This window comes from Montipora capricornis, chromosome 4, assembly GCF_036669925.1.
Source record: "Montipora capricornis isolate CH-2021 chromosome 4, ASM3666992v2, whole genome shotgun sequence".
NCBI classification, from domain to species: domain Eukaryota; kingdom Metazoa; phylum Cnidaria; class Anthozoa; order Scleractinia; family Acroporidae; genus Montipora; species Montipora capricornis.
Window position 1 is genome coordinate 27,570,608 of NC_090886.1, and position 19,229 is coordinate 27,589,836.

Here is a 19,229-nt window from a genome sequence, read left to right on the forward strand (position 1 = left end):
CGCTCTCCAATTGTGTTGACGGGGTTGTCAAAAAGCAGTCTGTTGGGGAATGAAAAAGTTATCACGTAAGTCGGTTTTCCACAGATTTAAAGTTACGCATGTGACAAGGAATCTGAGATTAAAGCAAAGGTAAAACATAATCTAACGTTTCTTTATTTCACGCACGAGAGGCCGGGTATGGTCGCTTCTGGCCTGATTTAACTTACTGACATACATTACTCGAAGACACTTTGAATTTCTGAACGTCGCTAGAAATCGGGGACATTTTGAGCCCACATTACGTTATGCGGATATATAGTGTAAGAGTGATTTATCGCCAGAAAAGTTTCTTTTTAAGTGAGCATTTAACTGCTATTGACTTGAAAGGTTTTCAGACATAGGAAAGATGACATGAATGCTTAATAAAAGTTCGTGTAAAGCTAAAAGCTCCCGCGAAAAATGGTCGTAACCGCTGATCGAAAAGTTTAGCCTTGGGCTTATAATCCGCCGACAAAAAATAAATGAGACCAAAATACAACCTCGAATCCAGCCTCTCTCTCTTCAGGGAGAAGAAGAGGGAGAGAGCCTGGGCTCACCAAAGTGAAGAAGAATATTGTTTAGTAGGAAAACCGCTGTGAAACAAAGTCGCATGATTACAAAATTACAGAAAACTAGCTTTCAATCTATGGGTTGTGGAGAAAAATCGAGCCAACGAAAGCAAAAATATCGCCAGCGTCCTACATTTCTCAGTTGTTTTTGCACTCCATTCCTGACCAATTTGCCACAGGATTTATCAAACGCGGGCTCAAAATGTCCCCGATTTCTAGCGATGGGCCCCGTCTGGGATTTCTTGAAGTTTGTTTCCACTCAATAATCTAAAACAGAACAAGTTGCTGATTAAAACAATAAATTGCCTATACACATTACGTTTCTGAAGAATTTTAGAGCTAAAGGGGATATTGCAATTAGTTTTCAACAAGACGTTCACTCAAGGCTGTTACATCAGATAGCTAAAACGGTGAGGCATGGTCAAACTATGGTAGCTGTGATTTGAAATATGTTTGACTGGTCTTACTTACAAATATCTAAGATTCTCAAGTTTGGCAAAAATTCCACTCGCCAAAAAAGTAATGTTGTTATTCTGTAGGAGTCTGAGGGAAAAAAGTAAGATTATGTCAACCGGTTTTCATGAGTAAAGTAGTTAACCTCATGGTAAATGGTTACCCTTTCCACCTATTGGTGTAAATAACAGAGAGCGTATTGAGTTCATAGCAGTGCAGTTTTGCAATAAATTGAATGGATTATTTTAAAAAATGCAACCACTTTTAAATTAAAGTAACATGTTTCGATGCTTCAAATATCACCAACCACAGTGAGTATAACAGTTAAATTTTTACATGATCATCAGTATATATAGTTACCAATACAATGATTCTTTAGAGATTAAATGTTCGTTACAAGCGGATAAATTCACCTAATCAACAATATTATAGAAAACACAACTAACATAAGGGTAAAGTTTAAAAGTGTAACGCTAAACTGACAGGATCAACTCGTTTGTTGAGTTCCAGTTTCAACCGCCTTCATCCCAAGCGGTTGAAACCCGAACCCAACAAGCGTGCTATGCAAGGACATTGATAATGTGATGAAAAGCGTTACTTCTACCATATCCGCGGGGTCTCCTTTCACATTCAAGTTCCTTTGTTTGAAAAATACTTTCCCCCTTCATTTTCTGTCGATTAAAGGTCTTGAAGGCGAAATAATACCGCCTTTTTCAGCAAATAGCTAATAAGTAAGAGCTAGTCATAGGGCCACAGGCATGCTTTAGTTCTGACGTCTCTTGTGCATTGGAAAGCATAGTGGTGGTGGCATAGCTGTCATTGGCCGCAGAAAACGTTTTAGACGTACCAATACCAGCTTTCAGTGTCACGTGACGCATACATAAAAATAAAAAAATTAAAAAAAAACAATTTTAAGGCACTGAGAAGTGCGGAAGTTACTCAATCAATGACAGAAGCTCAGGTAAAAATGAAAAACTTAAAACCGTGGACAATTGTTTGAAAGAAGCCAGTAATAATGATCAGCACGAAAAAAAAATGGTGAAGTGGATACTTAATAAACAGAGAAAAACAACCGAAATAGACAGAAAGGATTAAATCAAAAGAGTTTTGACTGGATAAATGTGGCAATGGTTTTTCATGGATTTCGACTCAGACCGTACCCATCTAGTAAATATGATTCGATTGGGACTTGTTGAGGTCTTGGATTTTTCAAATTGGTTTATCACGGTTTTTAACCCGGGGGGTGGGGGGACTCATCTAGCAATTACTATTTTTTGACACGATTGGGACTTATTGAGCCACGGACTTCTCATTTATTTTGCTTATGGATTTAGACTTGGATAGGCCAGGGTTGGTTATAGAGCCTTTCATGAATTTGCTTTAGTTGTGAGGCGGGACTCGACTCCCCGGTGTGCTTGGCGGGCTAACCTTTAGGAATTTTATTGCACTTTGTCGTTGCAATTCGCCCTCAAGACCAACTGAAGTATAAATATAGAACACTCACTTGTGGTACAAAGTCACAGTCGTTTTGTTCTAGATTTTACCATCTTGAATACACTGTGGCCAATCAACAGAATTGACTTGTTCAATAGAACAACCTTTACAATATTTTTACCAAATATACACATAGAACGCTCTCATGAAAGTCACCACGAAAATAAATGAGACAATTAACACAAAAAAATCAGTATCGTACCATCTTTCCCTTTTTAAGGACGTTCGCGCCAAAACCTTCCTACGGTGAGATTTACTTCATTTCTCGCCTAGAGTTAGGACATAAAGTACTTACTCCAAAAATATAAAACAAATTGGGGGTCACCGACTTTGTTTCGGAGAAAATGGCAGTGGAAAAATGCCTTAATTTCGATAAATCTGTCATAATAACGAAAGGTAGCCTCATCTGCTCATCCATCGAAAATCCTAAAAATAAACTGTTAGAGTGAAGGTTTCCGTGCATAGGTTTTTAGGGGTGGGATTTTAAGATAATTTCATGCCGCTAGGGATGTCGTAAACAGTAGAGTTCATCCTGGACGAGCGTTTTCGTAACCTCTATCCGTTGCAACCACTACCGGAATTCGGTGGCACGAGTTAACTTCTTACGGTGAGATTTTTTTCATTTTATCATATTTTGTAGATAGTAAGTAGAATAAGTGATTCATGATTAAAAAAATAGGGGTCACCGATGATCCAAGGGAGTAAACTCGATGTGATTTTACGAAACTCTTGGAAAACTTCGTTTGTCACGTTTTTGCGTGACCTGTCGGGAAGGACTGGAACCCAAGAGAGGATGGATCGTTGAAGGGATGAAAGGTTTTTACGCCAAAACAAAGCTTTCTCGAGCACTGCAACGAAGTTTTAAGCAGTCGTCATTTTCATTTGTTAGTGTTTTGTATAATATTTCTCCATTGCCGTCATGCTCGTCTTCTGGAGTGTGGTTTTTGTGAAATTTAATCGCTGGTTTTTTCCACGCAGGTCCGCACTATTCAAGCCGACGAGGACGAAAATACTGCTCTATTTTCACGAAAGTAAAGGAAAAGAACTTCAAAAACATACATTCATCTTGAACTTAAGTTCGTAGGGTAATAAAAACATTAAAAAAATTAACAGCCCCATTAAATTTACGCAAAGGTTCGTCCTCGAGTTTTCCAAACTTTCAGCCACTACTCGATCAGCAGCTACCATTTAAAGAGCTTTTCCATCCTCCCGCTCACTTCTCTTTAACGTTTCATGATGATCCGGAAATAAATGTGCCATTCTTTTGCCGGTCTGGAATGTTTTTCCCCGGCGTTTTTGTCGCCATGTTATTTGAACTAATGCTTGAACAATATTTATGAAAGTCAAGTAGACTATTGCACGACTGATAAAAACAACGCGAACATCAGTCGTGCAGTAGTCTACTTGACTTTCCTAAATATTTTTAATCAATTTTGACTGATCACGATCTTCTCTTATCCAACGCTGTGCAAGACTTATCGACCACGGTTTCTGCAAAGGTTTTCAAACCTCAACTTCACTAATGCTCGAAGTAATGAGTGACATATTACAGTCGCGTTACCTGCGCAGTTACGTTGCGCACAAACAATTAGCGCGAACGTCCTTAAGAAATTAATTAGTACACTTAAAAAATAAGTAATTTAAGAAAAACAATAACGCTTAGAGAGCTCTGCATTCAGCAAGCCTGTGTCCACAACAGTCTAAAAGCTTAAGCAGCTTCATAATCCTAGCGTAGGTGTTCTTCACGGGTGGAGGTCCAGGTCAAGGCTCTGGTACGGGTTCTAACACAGAGTTGGGTGCAGGATTAGGAGCACTTGAACTGGTAATTGCTTGGATTTGCACTTTAGGAACACTCTCACTAGTAAGACCTACTACTTTGGCAGTGCTGTCTGGGACTGCTTCTGTTGCTGACTGTTCCTGAGCTTGGGAAACTGCCTGCTCCAACGCATGGTTTCTGTTCCAGTCTTCACCAGACAACTGATAGACAAGAGACCCCGTTTGCCAACTCTTTCCTTTCGGCACTTCAGCGACCCTGAGATCTTGCCAAATTTCTAATTACGGCAAAGGCTTTGCATACTGGTCATGATAAAGCTTTGATTTCCGTCTCTTCTGCTTTATTTTACTTTCTACTTCTTCATCGATGGGAAAATAGAGAAGGGTTGCATGCAGCTGTCGGCGTACGGGTCGTAGTTCGACGAGTCATCATTCGCTGTGCTGGACTTAATGCAATCCTTTCCTCGGGTGTGTTTCTTTCACCCAGTAAGACAAGCCGGGGTGTTATGTCGTTGCGGAGTGCTTTCTTGAACAGGTTCTTGGTAATTTTCATGGCAAAGTTGGGTCACTGAGTTCCAACGAAAGTCTGAACTGTGGTCTACTAGAAAAATGGCCACCCTACTACGACTTTTCACCCAAAAGACTGGAGAGCCAGGCCTATTGCCTTTTGTAACTGTTTGTAACTCACAGGACACATTCAAAATCTTTGAGAGGCTTCCAAGGCGTTTCCAAGGAAAAGTGTGGGAATTCTTTATCTTGTTTTCCTGGGCTGGCCAAATAGGCTTCAGACACACTATCAGTTATGTACATTCGTGGATCGTGTTTGTACTTAATGTTCAAAGTTGAAACCCTGTAGTCTGTGCAGCGACCGCTGCAGTCTACATGGAGTGAATAAGACCGGCTTCTGAAAGACTGATTAAAGTGGCTTATGATCGGTCTCCACCGTGACCATCTCTCGCCGTGAAATGTACTGGCTGAGTGTCTGTCAAACAAACGCTGTTACGAGACACCTTTTTTCGATTTGTGCATACCTGTGTTCAGTGGAACGGTAAGCGATTTCGACAGGCGACAGGCTGCTCATTTTGAAGAGTGTGTCTCCTAGTCTGTTTTCACGTGCGTCACACTGTATCGAGACCTTTTTGTTGACATCATATTCACAAATTGCCAGAAAAGGGTGCTTGACCGCAGCCGTCCTCACTTGATTGTATATTACTTTTAAACTCTTCAGGCGCCATATTTATTTCGAAAGATATTCTTAGATAGCGATAACGCCCAAAATCATATCATATCATATCGTACATCTTTATTTACCCTCGGATTTTTAGAGTAGCTTGGTGTAGCTAATATCTCAGAGCATTTACCCGCCCAACCATGATACACCACAGAAGACTGACTACAACACCGGGAACTACATGCCCTACTCTTTGCGACAAGTGTGCCGTTTCTTTTACGTCCCACAGGATTATGAACATTGAAGGGTTGTGAGACGGGACCTCCGGCTTATCGTCCTTATCCCAGAAGATTAGAGAATCTAACCATTTGCAGATGTAATTACAAAGGCAGCCCTTTCTCCTCAGTTATTTAAAGACCCTGAGTGTTGGTCTGGCCGGAGATGAACTCACGACCTCCCGCGTGACAGCCGGGTGCTCAATCAACTGAGTCACCAACGTGTCAAGGCTGATCTGGTAAAACCCATTCTTGGCATCTAATGAGCTAAAGGCCTTTGTCATGATATGCATATTACCTCATTCGTTCACGTGGTCTTTTATTAAACATGGCATGGTGTCTGAAGTCCTGGAATTCAAACAGTTTTAAGCAGGAAAATTTTGCTCAAAGAAAAACCCTGAGAAGCAAAAATCGCTATATTTCTTTATCTCCGCGGAGAAGCACTGGAAATTTACAACACATCGACCGCGGGTCCAAACCTTGGCGTCTTCCTCCAGAAATTTGAAAATTATTGCAATCCGAGGCGGAACATCACATTTGAACGTCACAAATTCTTTATTTGTATTCAGGAACCGACCGAGAGCATCGATCAGTACGTAACCGAACTGCGTACAAAAGCAAGCACGTGCGAATTTGGTGAACTGTGTAAGAGCTACATTCGAGACAGACTCGTCTGTGGAATATTCTGCAACACCTTGAGAGAATAGTTGTTGCAAGAAACCGACTTAAGTCATTACTGACGTTCCAAACTGACCGATTGGATTTCAGAGGGTTGGATCTCGAGAAAAGTAACGTCATTTACTCAGTATCTTCAAATTCCAGCGTGTAAACGCAGCTTATTATATATGCAAAACAGATTTTGAAAGTCTGAAAACCCAAAACTCCCGAGCTGCACATTAATTTATCCGCGTACACACGCAATGCATTGTTCAACTATTGAGTCATGGACGTCATTTTCTCCTCGATCCAGCTCCCTCAAGATTTTAAAGTTTGTAATGGCGGACCATTAAACAGCAAATTCCAGTTAAAATAAACACGTGCATTTTTGAAATCGAGGCTCAAAACTTGGGTCACTTACTGATTATTTAACATAGATTTGAAATCCAAAGAAAAATAAAAATTGATTTTCAGGACATTGTAGCTCTTTAAGCACACAACTACAAGTCCCAAGCACTCACAAGCTAATGGACAATTAGAAAAGGCCATTGGAACAGCCAAATCTGTACTAAAAAAGACGTAAATATGTATGAAGACGGCACTAACCCATACATTGCCTTGCTCGAAAGCAGAAATACCCTTATAACTGGCCTGAGCTATACCCCAGTTCAAGTTTTCTTTAACAGAAGGCTAAGAATCAAACTTCTCACTACAACACAATTACTGGCTGCAAGAATTCCAACAGATGCCAAGTCCCAGCTCCTGGCTCAACAGAAAACAGAAGCTGTACTTTGACAGAGGCGCCAAGTTACTACCTCTCGTCAAAACTGGAGAGTGACACTGTTCGACTAAATACAAAGAATGTCTGGAAACCTTCTACAGTTACCAATCATGCTAACACCCCAAGATCAGTGGTTGCGACCACAAAAGGCACTCCCAACGGACGAGAAAGGAGAGACATCATCAAGACCCCTGATAGTAACACAAGCACCATCCACGAGTCCAATAAGTGGCAGAGGGATCACAAAGTGCCCAGAAAGGGACACCACCCAGTCCCCTGGTATTATCCGCACTAGATCTGGTAGAACTGTACAACCACTCAGGTTAAATGACTCTATATAATAAGTTGATTAAGCGCAATTAATCATTTAGTATACAAAAATTTGGTTTTATCAACGGAGTTGATAATGTAAATTGACCACCGTACAGAGATTCTAAAAGCTGACGTTTCGAGCGTTAGCCCTTCGTCAGAGCGAATCGAGGAATTATGGGTTACGTGTAGTTTTTATAGTAAAGTAGGAGCTACGCTATTGGTGGTAACATGGCAACGTGAAAAATAGGAATATATTAGTTAAATGAAAAGCGTTCGTTAATACATTGAGGATTAAGGGTGTCGATTTGGAAGATGAATTTTTGTTCTAGATTCTTGCAGCTTTCCGTCGTACCTAGATGTAGGGAAAGGCCGCAGATTGCCATGTGTTTTTTGGAGTGGTTAGGCAGATTAAAATGACGAGCGACTGGCTTAGATGCATCTTTGTCATTCTTCTCGGCATCGCGAAGGTGTTCGCGGAATCGGTCACCTAGTCGTCTACCTGTCTCGCCAATGTATAATTTATTGCATAACGTACAGGTTATGTTATAAATGACATTTGCGGAGGTACATGTGAAACGATCGGTGATCTTAACAGATCGCTTAGGTCCCGATATCTTGCTAGTGTTAACAATGAAAAGACAAGTTTTGCATCGTGAGCGCGCGCATTTGAAAGTACCTCCGCAAATGTCATTTATTGCATAACCTGTACGTTATGCAATAAATTATACATTGGCGAGACAGGTAGACGACTAGGTGACCGATTCCGCGAACACCTTCGTGATGTTAAGAAGAATGAGGAAAGATGTCATGATACGGTTTATTACGTCATTCGTTCACGTGGTCTTTTCTTAAAAATGGCAAACTTGACCTACCATAGTTCTGGTAGCAGTTTTTCGATTGTAGAAATTTGATATTTGGAACGTTTGATGACCTTATTCATCTCCGGAGGATCAAGGCAAATCCTAATTTTGCCTGCCTTGGATGCTACTACTACTACTGCTACTAAGTGACTTATCCTGTGTTGGATATTCCTCTTCACTGGTGCACGTTTCTTCTTTAGAACTGCAACTTTAGTTTTTGCTTCCTCTCGAAGGACTACGGGTGTACACCTACTAGCATGCTGAACAGATACTGATGCCGGGTGGACTACAAAGGTGGTAAATACATCTAATGTGGCCCAGACCCTCATAGACGACCCTGTAGTCCTGAACGACTTGTTGTGGGGTTAAGTGTATAATATTTCAGCTTGGGAGTGCATCTTCAGGAGTCCCAGCTATTGGGACAACATTAGTTTGAACGGCCATCTTTTTTAGACTCAAGCTCTTCCATTCGACCACCGCAAGTGACTCTAAGATCTATTAGTCCCAGAAAATTCATGAGAGAGCCATCAAACAGTTAAAGCTTTGTATTGCTGGCTTCCATTTGAGGATAGCCATCGTAGGTGCTAATCAATAAATCACGATTGCTTGATAAGTAGGAAGTTATATTAAGCCCATATCCAGTTGGTATTTCAGAGGTTTTCTTGATATTGGACATCCATATTTTTGTCAATTGACATCTGTCAAAACAAGGTATCCGCTGACTAGTATCACGTAACCATATCGCGGGCTTAAGATTAGAGAGTTGGTGTACGTTGGATCAGTGGCTTGATCTGATCGGCGTTATTTCAAGTTGAGAAACTAAATATTTTAAGCAAGAGCCAATCCACTAAAATCAAATCTACGTTGTATCGGCTCTTGCTTAAAATATTAAGATTAGAGCTCACTGAGGTCAGCGTTTTTTTTACTTGACCGCTGACTGTACTGGTTTTCGATTGGATTGCAGGCTCAACCCAGGCTAACTCACCTAAACATAAACGAGGCTTCATTTTAGCGCGCTTTCTGTGGTTCCATGCGGATACACGACCATACTACGTCAACTATACTTCTTACACAGTCAACGCTTTTCATGTTCAGGTAGAAAACGGTTTGGAAAATTGTTTTCTTTCTGCATTTTTCCCTGGCCTCAATGCAGTTTGACATATCATGATAGCTGTGGTCCACACTGGTGGCTACGCAGTTATTCAAGTCAAGCATCGGAGAGATAGAAATGTTTATTTCTAATTTGCTTAGAGCTGCTCTTTTCGCTGTATTGCAATTTTTGGCATATCTTTAGAAGCTCTGATAAGGTTGCATGATGCCTGGAGGAGCTATGTCTAGAACAGAAACGAAAGGACTGGGCGAAAGAGAACGACAACGACAAAACAGAATACCAGTAATAGCTCATGCTTAGTGGAAGAAGTTACTCCAAAAATTCTTTCCTTGGGCACTAAACCATTTGTTATTTTTACGGATGCGTTATTTAAAGTGGATGCGTATTTTTAAAACAGTAATAGGCCTTCTGCAACTAACGATCACATGGTACAAAATCCGCCATGCTGGAGGGCAAATTCATTATATTCCCCTACTGGGACGTTAAAACAAAGGCAAGTCAAGCTTGACTGGTTCAGGTCTCTTTGTTTTAACGTCCCAGTGGGGGAATAATAATGAGCTTGCCCTCCAGCATGGCGGATTTTGCACCATGTGATCGTTAGTTGCAAAAGGCCTATTTAATCGGTTCTTCCTTTGTTCAGGAATGAAACTCGAATTTTTCTTGTCAACTGGAATTAAATAACAATAATCTGCACTCTTTTGGACATAAAGAAAAAGTTGATTTGTTTCTTTGTTTTGCTCTAAAATGCGAGTGAACAAGTGCTTTTTTTAATCCGTTTCCCCAACTGGTTTTCGATGTGCCTCGACAGTGACACGGAATTTTTGCCATTATGTTATAAGCACCTAATAGCAATGAGTTCTCGTAAAATGAGGGGGAAACTTCGCTAGCTTGTGTTTTCAGAAGTTTGTTTAAAGCACCTAAGGGTAATTTAGTGTTGGAGCGTATCTTGTTTGCAGTTCGTCCTTTCTTGGTTGTACTGCCGTATTTTACCAGTTCTTTTTCCAGTCAACCTGGCGTGTTTCAGTAAAAAACATCAGAATGTGAATGTTCTCGTTTTCAGAGATAAAGGGTATTGAACATGATTCTCATTCCATTTTAAATCGCTCACGTACCTGTCCACAATATACTTGAGCGCCAATGCGCTTATTCAATATTTCGCCGGATCTCAAATGGGGAGCTTATGTTAACAAGAAAGCAGAAAAATGTTGAAGATGTCACTTTATGTGTGTCTTTTAGGCGCAAAAGGCTTAATTAAATCTTGCACCGACACTCCTTGATGTAGCGCTAGTGTTCCTTTGCTTTCCGAAAAGGCATTTATTCGTTAGGCGCGAAAAATTCGGCAACGACGCTTAGTCGAATACAAGTGTGACTGAAAAACGTGTTAATTTTCTTTCTTAGTTTTTGTAAACGTCACTCCTCCTATATAGCGCTCTCACACAAGTCATTTGACATTTGACGTACTAACGCACTGTAAAAGGCACTTTGGGTTTGCCTTCTGACAATCAACCATCGACAATTACAGAGCTCTTTCTAGAAATTCATGTAAATAAAATTCGTCGGTACTTTTATTGTGAAACATGCTTTTTGCTTTTTCGTCATGTCCAAGATATAGTCGGGCGCTGTTACTCTTACACGGAAGAATTTAACCCGAAGTTTTCAAGGGCATCCGAACGGTCTTCTGCCTGACTGAGATAAAAAAATATTTCAATAAATATTTTACGGTAGAATATTTCTTTCGTACGTTTTCCAGCTGGAGTTAAACGTAAACGTTGCCTTTTAAGAAGTTCCTAGTGCGTGATTAAATAAGCTTCTGTCAGAAAGGAGTTCAAATTCGCATCTACTTTACGAAATGCCGCCGCAAGAGCTTTAACAACGTTAACTGAAAAATTATCTGATCTAAGTCTTTTTTCTCAAAGATTTATGCTTTATGGTATCGATCAGTTCTCCTCAATCCAAAATCTAACTCTGCCTTGATGGGGGGTAATGGGTAATGAGGGGTCCAAATGCGCGAAGGGGGAACTAAATCCATTTAGTCCCCCGGGGGTACCGGGAGTCCAAATTCGCTAAGACGTGTACCGGGTCTCTCATGAAGCTTTGCTGTGTTGAAACCGTTCGTGCACCCCAACAGTCAACGTTGTTCAACATCGTTCGACAAAATCGAATGGGATGTTGAAGCAAATAATGAAGCCATTTGCCCAGGGCCTTATTAAATACAGTTTGGCGCGTTTGAATTTCCAATCCATGAATTGGCCTGCATTTACTTTGGCTAAAGAATCCTAACAGGTTCTATCCTCCGTAGCTTTCGAACATAAAACCAATAAAGATTGAAACAAATTTGATCGATAATTCTGACTACCGCCGCAGTTTGCCAACGTTCATCACAATTGGCGACCATCTTGAATATACTGGTTTTTTGAGAGCCTTTTTTAAAAGAATGCTCAGAGTATGAGACGTTTTGAGAACATACCCAGGCTGAGAGTCAGTTAAGAACAACTTTATTTTGCTCATTTGTTTTTTGTTTTGTTTTTTTTTGTCATTGTGAGGCCATCTCTTTTCATTTTTCGTTTACCGTCGTCCGACCGACCCAAATTTCAGGCATTTTAAAAAAAGAAGTAATTACGAAGTTAAACGATTCTTCACTTTAAATAATTCTGTTAATATGATAAATGGGCCTAGTAACAACATAGAAAAAACTGGAATAAAAACAGGAACATTTTTACAGAATATTGTGCATTATTTTCATCCAAATATGTAAATATTAACTTTTGACGTCATCCTCATCAACCGACTTTTCCGCCATATAGATTTTGGGTTCATGTCTTGTTGTTTCCAGGCTCTAAAAAAGAAATGATGCTGAGGTACCAGACCTCCTATTCCAAGACTTCTCGTGATTTTGTTTTTTTTTTTTTTTCAATCCAACCGACCGACCCAATATCAGGAAACGCATTCGACAGTAAACGAAAAAAGGGGATTGCCTAAGCAGTATTAATATAGGTAAAAGAAATGTTAAACTGTAGTCTAACAAGACCATTATTTAACTCAAATACTTTGGGACATTTTTTAACATTATCAATATGGTTTGTAGTATACTACGCAGTTCTTCGAACATGTTAAGAACTTTTTCAGGCTCAAATCGCAAAAAACATAAGAACGTACAGCCTCGGCCTCAAAATTAGACGTTTTAAATAAAAAAAAGAAATTTAATCAGCGAAATTTAACGAAACAGTGTGAGAGATTCTCAAAACCAGTCTAAAGTTTAAACTGAAGTTCTCAATCTTTGATCATTTTAAACTTGAGCTTAATTAAACGCGCCGACTAATGCCCTTCAGGTCGAACAATATTGAACATAAAGCCAAAAGATTACGCTGGCTTGAGAGGCAAACCAAATCTTCTCAGGTCCCTTGCAGCTGTGTTGACATAGAAACAAATGGTTAATGCAGGGCACGTATCTGAATGTAGTTAATAGTTTCTGTAAAAAAAATATTTGTACGGAAGGTTGGAACTGGTAGTGACCTAAAGTAAACTCTAAATCTGTTTCCCGAGCAAAATAATTATAATTATAATGGCTCAACTATGTTGATATTCTTTGCTGAAAATCGAACTTTGTCCCTGAATTTGAAATGTGCAGGATCTTAAATAAAAAAATGTCCTGGATATTTAAAGAAATGAAATGCAAATGGGATCTTAATAGTATAATAATTGTGCAAATTGTCACTGAGCTCTGCATGCAGAAGTGCCGAAGAAAACTTTGTGTCAAATACCTGGAATATTTATAATATCTCTGCACCCCGTGTTATTTTGTTTTGAATTGCTTTTCTTTCTTTCTTTTTTGTTTGTTTGTTTTTTTTTTTTTTTATGGCTCCTCGCCTCGAACCAAGCCCCTACTCCTCACTTTTCACATGCAGTTGCTCTTGCTTTCCTGACTATCTGGGAGACTGGAACAGGCTAACTTATACAAGATTAATGGGACATCCTGGGGGTTTCCCATTGACGAGTAAAATCGTCTGGCGTTATACAGAGTAAAATACTAAGTATGGCCGGTTTAGGGGTGAATGGGTTAAAACTACACGATTAAGACTCATTTCATGACAGTAACTCAATCAAGTGTTGTGTGAATCTATTATTAGTGAAAAAGTTAGACCTGAAACATTCTAATCACAAAAGACTGAAGTGATCCTTGCACTTATCAAGGCACAATTTGAGTAATAATATTGTCTCATATCTGAAAAATTCAAGTAGCTTAAATGGGATTCATAACCCATAACCTCTGTGATGCCGGTGCAATAATGCTCTACCAACGTTAACTGAGCTATGAACCCACTCAGTTGTGATCAGGTCAATTTGTTGGGCTCCTGAATTTGTCACATGTCTATAAAAGACAATAATATTAATTATTGCTCAAATTGTCCACGGCAGATGAGTGCGAAGATCATTTCACTCTTTCGTCTATAACCCACACTTCAGATACATACATTATTTTATTTCAGTCTAGTCACAGTTGGTGATAAAGAAATGCAGACATCTTTCAGCCATCAGGTTTTAGATTTGAGTTTCTTTCATGCGCTATACAGATCTTAAACCATGATACCATTTCCATCTTTTTGTCCTTTCAGCCTCCTGTTTTCACTCTGGGACTGGTATTTGAATGGGAAAAGGCAAAGATGGGATGAGTAGGTTGAATGGGATTAAGTGTTTTGACAAATTAAAGTGACAAGTGGGATTAGAACACTCTAAAGTGAGATTTTGAGCAAAGAAACTCGATCATCATATAGTTGTCTATATAATTCGTTCCACTTACTTTCTTCAGCGGCTTTTCTTACTTGTTTTACTTTCTTCAGATGCTTTGAGGTGCTTTGCTTGCTTGAGGTGCTTGGCTTGCTTAAGATGCTTTCCTTGCTTGAGATTCTTTCAATGCTCGCTTGGTGTGCTCTACTTGGTTGAGGTGCTCTGCTTGCTTGAGGTGCTTTACTTTCTTGAGGTGCTTTGGTTGCTGTGGTGCTTGGGTTGGTTGGATTGCTTAAGATGCTTAGATTGCTTAAGATGCTTGGTGTGCTTGTGGCGCTTGAGTTGCTTTGGTTGCTTGAGATGATTGGATTGCTTGAGGTGCTTAGATTGCTTGACTCGGTGCTTGGGTTGCTTGAGGTACTTGGCAATTAATAGAGCAAAGACGGGCCTTTCGTTCCTTTATTTGTTTGACGTAATGTAACGTAACAAAACTAGCATTGCAACAGCGATTCAAATATATGCAGACTGTAAGATACACTTTCCGTAAAAGCTCTAATAGCCCCCCACTCAATTTGTACTAATAACACCGGCCCACTTTAATTGACCCCGCCCCTCCCACCCAAAGTCGCAATTACTGAAGAGTGCGATAAGTTGGAGGTAGGTATCTTCAGTGAAATTTCATTGCTACGTATAAAAGCCAAAGATTTACTCTTACAATAGCTGGAAAGGAACTCTAGCGGGTTGCAGAGAAAACATGAGCTTTTAACAAATTTCTAAACTAGGTAAAATGCTGAAAACGTATACAGAGGAACCAAATCACGTTCCACGCACATTATAAATTTAATAAGCAGTAAGCAGAGCAATCCAAGCACCTCAAGTAACCAAAGCAACCCAAGCGCCACAAGCAATCTAAGTACCTCAAGCAACTCAGGCAACCCAAGCATGCAACCCAAGCACCTCAAGCAACCCCGAAGCACCTTGAGCAACCCAAGCACCTCAAGCAACCCAAGCACCTCAAGCAACCCAAGCACCTTGAGCAACCTATAAGAACCTCAAGCAACCAAAGCGCCACAAGCAGCCCAAGCGCCTCAAGCAACCCCGAAGCACCTTGAGCAATCCAATCACCTCAAGCAACCCTAGCACCTCAAGCAACCCTAGCACCTCAAGCAACCCAAGCACCTTGAGCAACCCAAGCACCTCAATCAACCCGCCAAGCACCTTGAGAAACCTATAACAACCTCAAGCAACCAAAGCGCCACAAGCAGCCAAGCACCTCAAGCAACCCCGAAGCACCTTGAGCAACCCAAGCACCTCAATCAACCCCGAAGCACCTCAAGCAACCCAAGCACCTTGAGCAACCTATAAGAACCTCAAGCAACCAAAGCGCCACAAGCAGCCCAAGCGCCTCAAGCAACCTAAGCACCTCAAGCAACCAAAGCAACTCAGGAAACCCAAGCAACTCTAGCAACCCAAGCATCTCGAGTAACCTAAGCACCTCAAGCAACCCAAGGAAGCCAAGCATCTCAAGTAATCTCAGCACCTCAAGCAACCCAAGCACCTCAAGAAAGGAAAGCATCTCAAACAAGCAGAGCACCTCAAGCAAGCAAAGTACCTTAGTCAAGAAAGCAGAGGACCTCAAGCAAGCAAAGCAACTCGAGCAAGAACAGCACCCGGCCTCAAACAAGCAGAGCACCTCAAGAAAGGAAAGCACATCAAGCAAGCAAAGCTCTTCGATTAAGGATGCAGGGAAATTATATAGACAACTTAAGGACGGTGCCTACTATTGTTATTGTGCATACGTCCTGCGCATCTCCAGATACTCGGATATCCTATCGCCGATGCTTACAAATACAGGGATATTTTTGCGCGGTTTAAAACTATCCGGAGAAAGTAGATCTTAGTAAGTACTCTTCAGTATTGGTATCCAAAAATTGGGGGTAATCATGCATGTTTGAGAGATAATTAAGCTTCAATTTAGGAAAGAACGCCATACATTGCTTTGTATTTTAAAGCTTTTTAACAATTATTATTCATGAATTATCTTTGAAAAATGCGTGGTTACCCCCAATTTTCTCTTTGGATTTCAATAACACTTGTTAAGATCTACATTTCCTGCATAATCACACACCGGGACAAAAATATCTTTAATTATGCACTAGTCAGTGGAAAGCCCCGCACCCCCATACCCGGGGAATAGCGGGGAATTAGAGCAAGCCTGCCTTCTAAATGAAGCAAATTCCCCTCTATGCGGGGCAATTTCGTACGTCAAAACCAAACTTTTCTCCCCCGCACCTGGGATGATAGAATACTTCCAAAACTATAAAGTACAATGTTGACCAAAATTAATATACTAGTCTTTAAACTTTGACGAACATGAAAATCAACAATGTAGTCCATTTCTCATAAAGCCCAAATAATTGAGTCTACCTTGATCGAGTTACAGATTTGGCGTTCCTCACTTTACAATCTCTCCAAAAACAATCATATTAATCATTGGGTTTAGCACAGCCCTGAAAATGGGAATTAAATTACCAGATTCTGACTACACTAACACGAGACATTGAAGGTGAAAGTTTATTGAGAATGCGTCCGTCAGTCATCAGATGTACAATGTATCCTGACACAGACCTTTAGAAGTTACATCTGTTGTTTATAGGAAATAGAAACAGTGCTACGCCAGATAAAAAAAAACCACTAAAAAACCACCCTTTAGATGTGGCCAAAAAATGTGTGGAAACGTATTCTTCCTCTAATGCAGCAGCACAAGATCCCGAGGAAAGGGTACGACTGATCAATATACAAAAAATACATTACAAGATAAACTCTCTCACACAAAAATTACAAAAGAAAAAGACGGACAGACGGACGGACGGGCCTAGAATGATCTAAATCTCCCGCACAAAGCCTACATCCCATAACAACCCGCGAACCTCTCAATCGTCCCGTCAGAAAAATTATTCCGACTAATTTATTCAAACGTCAGAAATTACTCTTTCCTTGGTGTCAAAACCATTAAGATTGCAACGACATAAGTCCAAACATGCATTTGACGAGCATAATCGAGCAAAAATTTCTGTTTGACAAATGAATTGTAGAGATAAGCTTCTTTTGTTATTTCCCCTCTATGCATAAGCATACCCAATCTAAAGTACACTCATGAATGAAGGGGTAGTTTCTAAAGAAACTGTGGTGCTGCGTCGGTGAGGAAGTAGTATACAAAAATTTGGTTTTATCAACGGAGTTGATAATGTAAATTGGCCACCGTACAGAGATTCTAAAAGCTGACGTTTCGAGCGTTAGCCCTTCGTCAGAGCGAACCAAGGGATTATGGGTTACGTGTAGTTTTTATAGTAGAGTAGGAGCTACGCTATTGGTGGTAACATGGCAACGTGAAAAATAGGAATATATTAGTTAAATGAAAAGCGTTCGTTAATACCGTGAGGATTAAGGGTGCCGATTTGAAAGATGAATTTTTGTTCCAGATTCTTGCGGCTTTCCGTGGTACTTAGATGTAGGGAAAGGCCGCAGATAGTCATGTGTTTTTTGGAGTGGTTAGGCAGATTAAAATGGCCAGCGACTGGCTTGGATGCATCCTTGTCATTCTTCTCAACATCGCGAAGGTGTTCGCGGAATCGGTCACTTAGTCGTCTACCTGTCTCGCCAATGTATAATTTATTGCATAACGTACGGGTTATGCAATAAATGACATTTGCGGAGGTACATGTGAAACGATCGGTGATCTTAACAGATCGCTTAGGTCCCGATATCTTGCAAGTGTTAACAATGAAAAGATAAGTTTTGCATCGTGAGCGCGCGCATTTGAAAGTGCCGGGTTGCTCGTTAGTTTTGAGCGCGCTTCTAACTAAAAAGTTGCCTACGTTTTTGTCGCGTTTGAATGAAATAAGTGGAGGTTGCGAAAAGATTCTACCAGTCTCGGGATCATTTTGGAGTAATTTAAAATTACTAAGAATGATGCTTTTGACTGCGTGATTATGAGGATGGAAAGTGAGGGTGAATGGAATTCTGTCATTCTTATCTTTTTGTGACGTTTGTAGTGATGACTGTCGATCAAATTGTTGGGCACGATGATGGCCCGCTTTGACCACAGAGACAGGATAGCCACGTTTTTCGAAGAACTGGCACATCTCCTCTGATTTGCTGGAAAAATCGGAGTCATCACTAAATAGACGTCGAAGTCTAAGAAATTGAGAATAAGGGATGGAGTTCTTGACATGTGATGGATGTGACGATGAATACAACAAATAACTGTGTGAATCAGTAGGTTTGTAGTGCACACTAGTACATAGCACGTTGCCTCTAATAGAAACTTTGATATCTAGAAAAGCCAATGAAGTTTCCGAAATTTTCTAGGTGTATTTAAGAGCCGGATGAAAAGAGTTGACGGAGGTTATAAATTGATCGAGTTCTTCTCTGCTGGATGAAATAGCGCCGATGCAGTCGTCGATGTAACGGCCGTAGAGTTCAGGTATTGGCCGTTGTACTGATTAAAAAATTGGTGTTCAACATATCCTACAAAAAGATTGGCATGGCTAGGTCCCATTCTTGTGCCCATCGCTACACCATTAATTTGTTTGTAATAGTTGCCGGCGAATGAAAAACAATTAAGCGTTAAAACTAGTTCGGCAAGGCGGAGGAGCGTTTCCGAGCTAGGTTCTTTGACAGTGCGTTGATCGAAAAAGTGAGGGTTTAAGTGCTTGAAGACCTTCGCTATTAGGAATGACTTTGTATAGAGATGTAATGTCCATGGTGAAAATAAGTTTGTCTTGGCCGGAGAAATTGAAAAAAGACCAAAAAGAAGCTTTGCGGCAACTTTCGGATACCTCGTTTTATGCCAAAATCCCTAAAGATCTCACTTACAAAAATAATATACTTGTCAAAGACACCATTCAAAATCTTATAGTTAATCAAGAATTACCGGACACTGCCACTAATCTCATCATCAACACCCCTAAAACTTCGTGCATTTACTTCTTGCCTAAAATTCACAAACCCAACAACCCAGGTCGCCC